At 32.4% G+C, this 7,147-nt stretch overlaps 1 pseudogene; it reads right to left on the bottom strand.

Annotated features, from left to right (window-relative positions):
- Positions 1 to 6,048: 6,048 nt before the first annotated feature.
- On the bottom strand, positions 6,049 to 6,297 carry LOC143410714 (ATP synthase F(0) complex subunit f, mitochondrial pseudogene; annotated as a pseudogene).
- Between the last annotated feature and the right edge of the window lie 850 nt (positions 6,298 to 7,147).

Below are 7,147 nucleotides of genomic sequence, written 5' to 3'. Positions count from 1 at the left end.
TATACTTTTTTTGTAAAACTGTATGTAATTTCCACTTCTAAAATGATAATTGAATCATTGATTAAATATTTTGTGATGGGTTATTTTTCATTTTTATTACAGGCTTGAGTTTACAAAATAGGATTCAAATTACATAATACACCACAATAACAAATTCATAGATCAAAATTATGGCAAATCTATCAGGATTATAAGCTGCTTCGGAAAATCAAAACACCTGTTCAGAATTTTATGATTATACTTATTACTGCTTATTTGGAAATCAATTTTACATCGAAACAATATTCTGTTTGAATTTTCACAAACAAATTTATATTTATTGAAATAGTACCAGTCTTTTAAGAAAGTTATGATTTTTAACTGATGTTGGATTTGTATTTTTAAAATACTTGCTGATAGATATTAAGATTCTTCATTCTGAAACTCTTTTCAAAATAAATGTGCTTGGCTACAATTATATATAATTTTCGTCTGGGTAACAAATTTATGCCATTAAATATTTTTCTAATTTTTACTACTAAAAAAAAGAAAAACACAATTGGAATAATAGAAGTTACATGACATTTTATATGACCTGGTAACTGAGCTCCCCCAGAAAGCAACAGCCACAGTGCTAATGAGAATATATATACATATGTGTAGATATATTTAGCAACATGACTTGACCATTTTAAGCTTAAATAATTTTTAAAAGTCATTGTGCTCTCTATAATGAATACTGAGAGGCATTTGTATATAAAAATTTAATGCTATTCATCAGGAAATCTTAATTCTTGTGAGTGTCCTGATAAAACATAGAAACTCATTCATCATTCAAAGTTAAGCAGGAGTTAGAGGTTAGGGTGTTTGTCTTCTCTGGTGGCAGGGCAGCTTCACACTCTCCCTCCAGCCTGACTTAGCTATCAATTTTCCTTTAAGATCAGCCAGCATTACATTGCTCTGTGTGCTGATACTATCTGAGATAACTTTGAAAAAAAGAACCACAGAAGCAAAAGCATGTGAGTAGAGCTTCCTGAATTTCTTGATATTTTCCTCTGTTTCATCCTAATGCATTTATAAAAAGTAATTCAAAGTTTTTGAGAAACCATAATATGGAATATGCTGACTACTGATTCAGAACAGCAAAAATTTTGGGAATCTACCCTTTTGGGTGTCCTTACCCATAGACATGGGTAAGGACAAAGTTCAAAGAAAAAAAAAAACAACAACTGGATTTCATTTCCAATTGTGCTTTCCTTTAATTCAATATCTGGAATTCCAGCAAGTTTCTTACAGATTCATCTAAATCTAATTATTCAAGCATATTACCTAAAATTTTTAAAACAATCATGTTATGTTAAATAACAAGAGATGGGGGAAAAGCTTGAGTATAACTATAGGCAATTTGTTACCTAGCACAGACAAGTTTCTTCTTCATTCATGTTTCTACTCATATTCCTTTCAGACAGTTATCTTCAATATCTGATTTCTGGTTGTGATTCTACCCCATGAATATTTGTGAAAGATGGAAATATTTGTAAAATCATAAGTATGTATTCAGATATACTATCTCCATTCACTGTTCTTGAAATTATTTTAAAAATCTCTGTTCACATTTTTAAGTCTCATCTTTACTAAGTACTTATCTTCACCAAGAGAGCAAAGCATAATAATATTTAAAAAAAATAAAGGGGAAGAAGAGGAGGAGGAGAGGTGGGAGCGTGGACTTCTAAAATTTCAAAACTAGATTGAAAGAGAACATTGAGAAGACAGGAAACTAGAGTAAATATTAGGAATATAAATGTTGATAAAATTTTCTAATAGGAACTACATGAATATAAGCTTTTAAGTAAAAATTTGAAGAGGTACAGAAAAACATGTAAATCATGAAAATAAGTTAGGGTGTTTGTCAGATTATAGAGACAAATACTTTTATGATTCATTTTTTTCAATTAAGTTTTTGCTGGGTCTTATCATGAGCTCAGTTAATATTTAAAGATAAAGGTTGAAAATGTCTTCTTTTAGCTTAAGTATTGTATATAAGTAAATTATGTACAGTTTTATTCATTCTGTTATCAACCAAAACTAATAATGGTATTTCTTATGGTAAAACAGCCACCTGTCCTTGTGTTGTACTGCACAGTTGTCCCTCTGTAATCATGGGAGAGTGGTTCCAACCTCTACCCTCCACACACAAACACCAAAATCTGCTGGATTTCAAGTCCTTTATATACAGTAGGTTTATATGTTTATATGACTTACTGCACATCCTCCTGTATACTTTTAATCATTTTTACATTATTTATAACATCCCACAAAATATATTGTTCAATATTGTTTAGGAATTACTGTCCAGAAAAATTGTATACTTGTTCAGTAACGATTCCTTTCTTCCCAAATATTTTCAAACACATCATGCATTGAATCTACAACTACATAACCCACAGGTATTCAGGACTGATTGTACTTCAAAGGTCATATAGTATTACAATTATGATATTGAATGTTATAATTTTCTTCATAAATACAAAATTTAAATAACCTCATGTTACTATATCACATTTCATATTCTATTATGCCAAATCATACAATAATTTATTTAATTCATCAGATGGCAATTAAGAATATTTTTAGTACATGATCAACACTGTACTAGATGTTCTGAATATGATGCCAGATATCAAATTTGATGTTAAAAGTCTAATATCCAAAGGTAAGGACTAAACAAACAGTCCCTTAGTGAAATTTTATTCTAATGTAGAAAGCATATAATAATTGTTAACGACACAAATAGCTCTACAATTATAATAAAAGTTTTCATGAAGAATGCTCAGTGTCAATTACAGCACAAAATATGCAAGGTCAGAAAGATTATGAAACTTACCAGAAAAAGATGCAATTAAACTAAGACTTCATAGATAAGGCAGAGCTACTTTGGAAAAGAGGGGAAGGATAGACACTCCACTGAGAGAGAGAAAGCAAATATAAGGCCTCTGGAGAGGAGGAATAAGGGTAGGTGTTGGAGATTAAAGTCAGTGTGCCTGCAACCAAGAGCTACAGCAAATGTGTGGAGTTAAGGTGGCTGGAGCCAGTAGGCAGAAGCCCAGTGAAAGCAGAGTGCTTGAGTCTTTGAAGCAGGGCCATAATATGATGAGACTGAGATTAGGAGAAAAGAATCCCATTTATGGTTCCATTTCAGTAGAGAGCAAACTGGAGAGTAGGCAGGTGTCCCAACTTGGCAGCAAGCAGCTATTTCAAGGCCGTGAGAAAGGTGCTGATGGCTCTGGCAGACATAAAGAAAACTCTGGCCTTTGGGGGGGGTTCCAGAAAGAAAAGTTTTTAAAATTTGTTTTATTTGAATATGTGAGAGGGCCAGTAATAAAAAAGCTAATCCTTAAGTTTTAAATTGATTATCTGGTTTGTTGAATATAATATTCAGTAACAGAGAGATATTGGAATAATGATAATAATTTGGGAGAACAAAACAACCCCTAAAATCTGAATAGACATCTTTTTATACAACAAAATAAGTTTTGAAATTAAATCTCTGAAAATCTCTCTCTCTCTCTCTCTCTCTCTCTCTCTCTCTCTCTCTCTCTCTCTCAGTTTGCAATCAAGCTGGGATCCACAATGATCAATGAAGCCAAAGACACTACAGAAATTCACAGTAACCACACACAGACAAAATAATTTTTCTATTCACTGTGTGTGATCCATTCTTGTTTTGTTTTGCACTTTAACACTTTTGAAATTTGAACACATCTAACATCAGATAATCAACATTAATATCTATATACTTTTTTATGTTGTATTTATTGTTTCCTTTTTTCTTGAAGAATTGCCCTTCAAAATAGGAAATATCTAAAAAATGAGTCAATTGAGAACCAAGAAAATCAATTATTCATTGTCATTCAATTAAAAATGATGACAATAGAAATCACCAACTGTATTTACTTAGATGCTGTATTGAAAGACATTTAATATTAATCTCCATAATGTTAAGAAAAAAAATGTTATTTTAAGCTATGATTGTATTTGGTAAATTTAGAAAACTACCCATATGTTCATTACTAAACACTATGTTTAGTAATATTTTTAGAAATATTTTAATCACATTAAATTGAGTCTACATTTTTCTACTATTTGGGTGATGTTCAACTTCTTTAAAATTTTTCTGATAATAATATTTCCCCAAAGGGTAGATCCAACACAGCTCTACTATCTACTATCATATTAAAAAAAAAATTAAGTTTTAATTTGTTCTATATGACAGCAGAATGCATTACAATTTATATTACACATATAACCACAATTTTTTTTTATATCTCTGGTTGTACAAAGATGGTGAATGATATGGACATCATTACACAACATAGTTTTAATGCAGACATGGTCCTGTAGCCATGTATTATTCTGTTTTGCTTTTATTTATATGCTCAAAGTGCCTTTTGTCTTGTAGAATCATTTTCTTTGATTTTATAAATTGACTTATGATTATAGAGAGAAATTTTATGTGAGAGGCATCAAAGTGTTTTCTATTAATTAGGTCATTTACAATATACCATCCATTTTCTTTTACCCCCGAATTACAGAATGAAGGCAGAAGGTTAAGGAATGATCTAATTTTCATGCAGTTCATCATACCAGAGTCAAGGGGAAAAAAAGGAAAATTTCCTGCACATGTACCTTATTTCTTGACATATGCAGCAATTCCATTGCTCACTTATGTTTTCTCCAAATTTAGTAATTTGCACAATATTCTTGAGTAGATTCCCCTCCTCAACAAATCTTTTCCCACTAACCTACATCTTATCTTTCCAACTTTCTATCAGTCTCAGTAGCTGTCCAAAAATGAATCATTCCTCTGTATTCTACACAATCTGGTTCTTCCAAAGTGAATTCAGACTCATTCATTTAAATCTCATCCTTAACTATTTTAAAACAAAGTAAAAAATTAAATAAATACAACAATGCATTAGGTTTACAGTTTCTTCCTCTGGCTGTTCACATGTCTTGTCACATGTCTTTGGTCAATATTCTCTGTGTTTGCATTCTTACATTTCCAATGTTTCATTAACTTTGGAAATTGTTTAAATCTACCCTCTTCCTTCTGTTTTTATCACTTATGCTAAGGTTATTTCCAAACTGCATCAACATGTTGTGTTCTGTCTCTAGCATTTACCTTTGCAGATCTTCTCTCCTAGTAGTACTTGATCCTCTGAACTTTGTTCCTGCATTCACTGTTGTAATCCAAAGCGTCATCACTACTTTCTGCAATGGTTTTTTAACTGAACTTCCTTCCATTATATGCAAGCTCTAGCTTATCATTTCTCCTAAAATTGCCAGACAGAGCTCTCTATGCCACATGTCTTATAATGCTTCCTATCTGTTTAAAAACCACTGGGATCCATGTATTATTCTTAGTTTTAAACTAAGCAGTTGTATGAGTTTTTTTTCCTTGAAGATGATTATGCCAAAATATCCTTTTTAAAAGACTTTTCTAGCAACCTGCTATTGTCATTTATACACTGAAATACAAAGTCTAATTTGCCTTTCAAGAATATAGATTAGATTTAGTGACTCACTTCTAATGAATAATAAGTAGTGAAAGAACATGGTATGATTATAAGACTGGGTTATAAAAGACAAAACATACAATAGAACCCAGCATCAACCAGAACAGATTCTAATCACAGTCCCAGTTGAGGTTTCAAGTGACAGCCAGCATCATCTACCTGCCCAACAACTGAATACTGGGGACTACAGAGGATTCTGAGTGTTGTTACTAAGTAGAGTAGAGGTGAATTTTTCCTGCCATGCCCTATTCAAAAACCAGATTTCTAAATGTTTTCATTGTTTTAAGCCACTAGGTTTTGGATTTTTATTTCTTATATAAACATAAACAAACAACAAAGAAATCTTAATTTTTTTAACCAGTCACCTTTATTTGGTGTTAATACTCAGGATATGAAAGAATTCAGCCATGAGGCCACTTTCATACTGGAGGCAGTCCCAATCAGGAGTACATAGTATACTCTCTAAACTGACGCCTCTTCATTGGTACTTGCATCACCACTCATGCTTGAGGTACTGTTAAGAAAGGCAGTAGCTGAAAAGCAGCATGCTGCCATCACCATGTTGACACCTGCAATGCTCCCCTTCTTCACGTTGACGTACTTGTAACACTGGTAGTAACCTCTCTGAAATGCTCACCCAATGCCTTTAGGGGAAAAAATACCACATCAATATCCAGCTTGGGCACTCGCCTAGTTTGACATCCATGCGTTTCTTCTCTTTCACTGGCATGACTAATGTCATCCTAAAATCTTAGTGTCTGCTGAGCCAGGCCTTGTAAGGTTCTTATCTTAATCTTTAACCTAACCTTCCACTCCATATTGCATACATAGCTTGAATTATATTAAACTGTCTGCACTTGCCCATAGATACTATATTTTTAGACACTGAAATATTTGAAGACATAAGACCTTAGGAAAGTTCTTTCTGAACACTTCCTAACAATTCTTCCATTTATGGAGAAAATACTATTAGTTAAGATTCAATTCTTGACACCACTTCTCAGTGCCTTTCCATAATCCCCAGTTTGCATTAGAAATCCATTTCTCTCTTTTACCTTAACATCAAATATAACTTGTGTTGGATTAATAGCAAAATGGATAAATGCTCTGTAAGTGTAGTTCATGCAATTAACACATACAATCTATCAGAATATGATCATCAAAATGTTGTAAATTATTTGTTACATTTATAGGAAAAGTCAGCCTTTCTAGCTAGTATTAATTTTACAAGCTAAAATGTGAGCTGTCAGTAACAACTGAAGCAGTGTTAGCTCTGCTCTATTTGCTTTTATTCTTTGGAGAAATACAGTTGGATGATGATTCCATTCAGGAATTATAATCATATCATATCAGACACCTAGGTAGTAGCCACAACACTGATATTTTATTGTTGCCTCCAAATTCAATTAAAAGTAAACCATTTCTTTGCAGCACTTTGATGTGTAGAAATGTTCTTCTCTGAGATTTGAGTCATGGATACAGATCTTGCTTTGTAAACCTAATCTCCTCATAGCTCAACTCTTCTGTCTGTGCTCTCATTATCTTTCCTCTGAACTCTACCTCTTCTACAACCTTATCTCCTTTCCCCGTGC

The sequence above is a fragment of the Callospermophilus lateralis genome, chromosome 11, assembly GCF_048772815.1.
Source record: "Callospermophilus lateralis isolate mCalLat2 chromosome 11, mCalLat2.hap1, whole genome shotgun sequence".
In the NCBI taxonomy this organism is placed as follows: domain Eukaryota; kingdom Metazoa; phylum Chordata; class Mammalia; order Rodentia; family Sciuridae; genus Callospermophilus; species Callospermophilus lateralis.
This window is presented reverse-complemented; position numbering and strand designations above follow the sequence as displayed.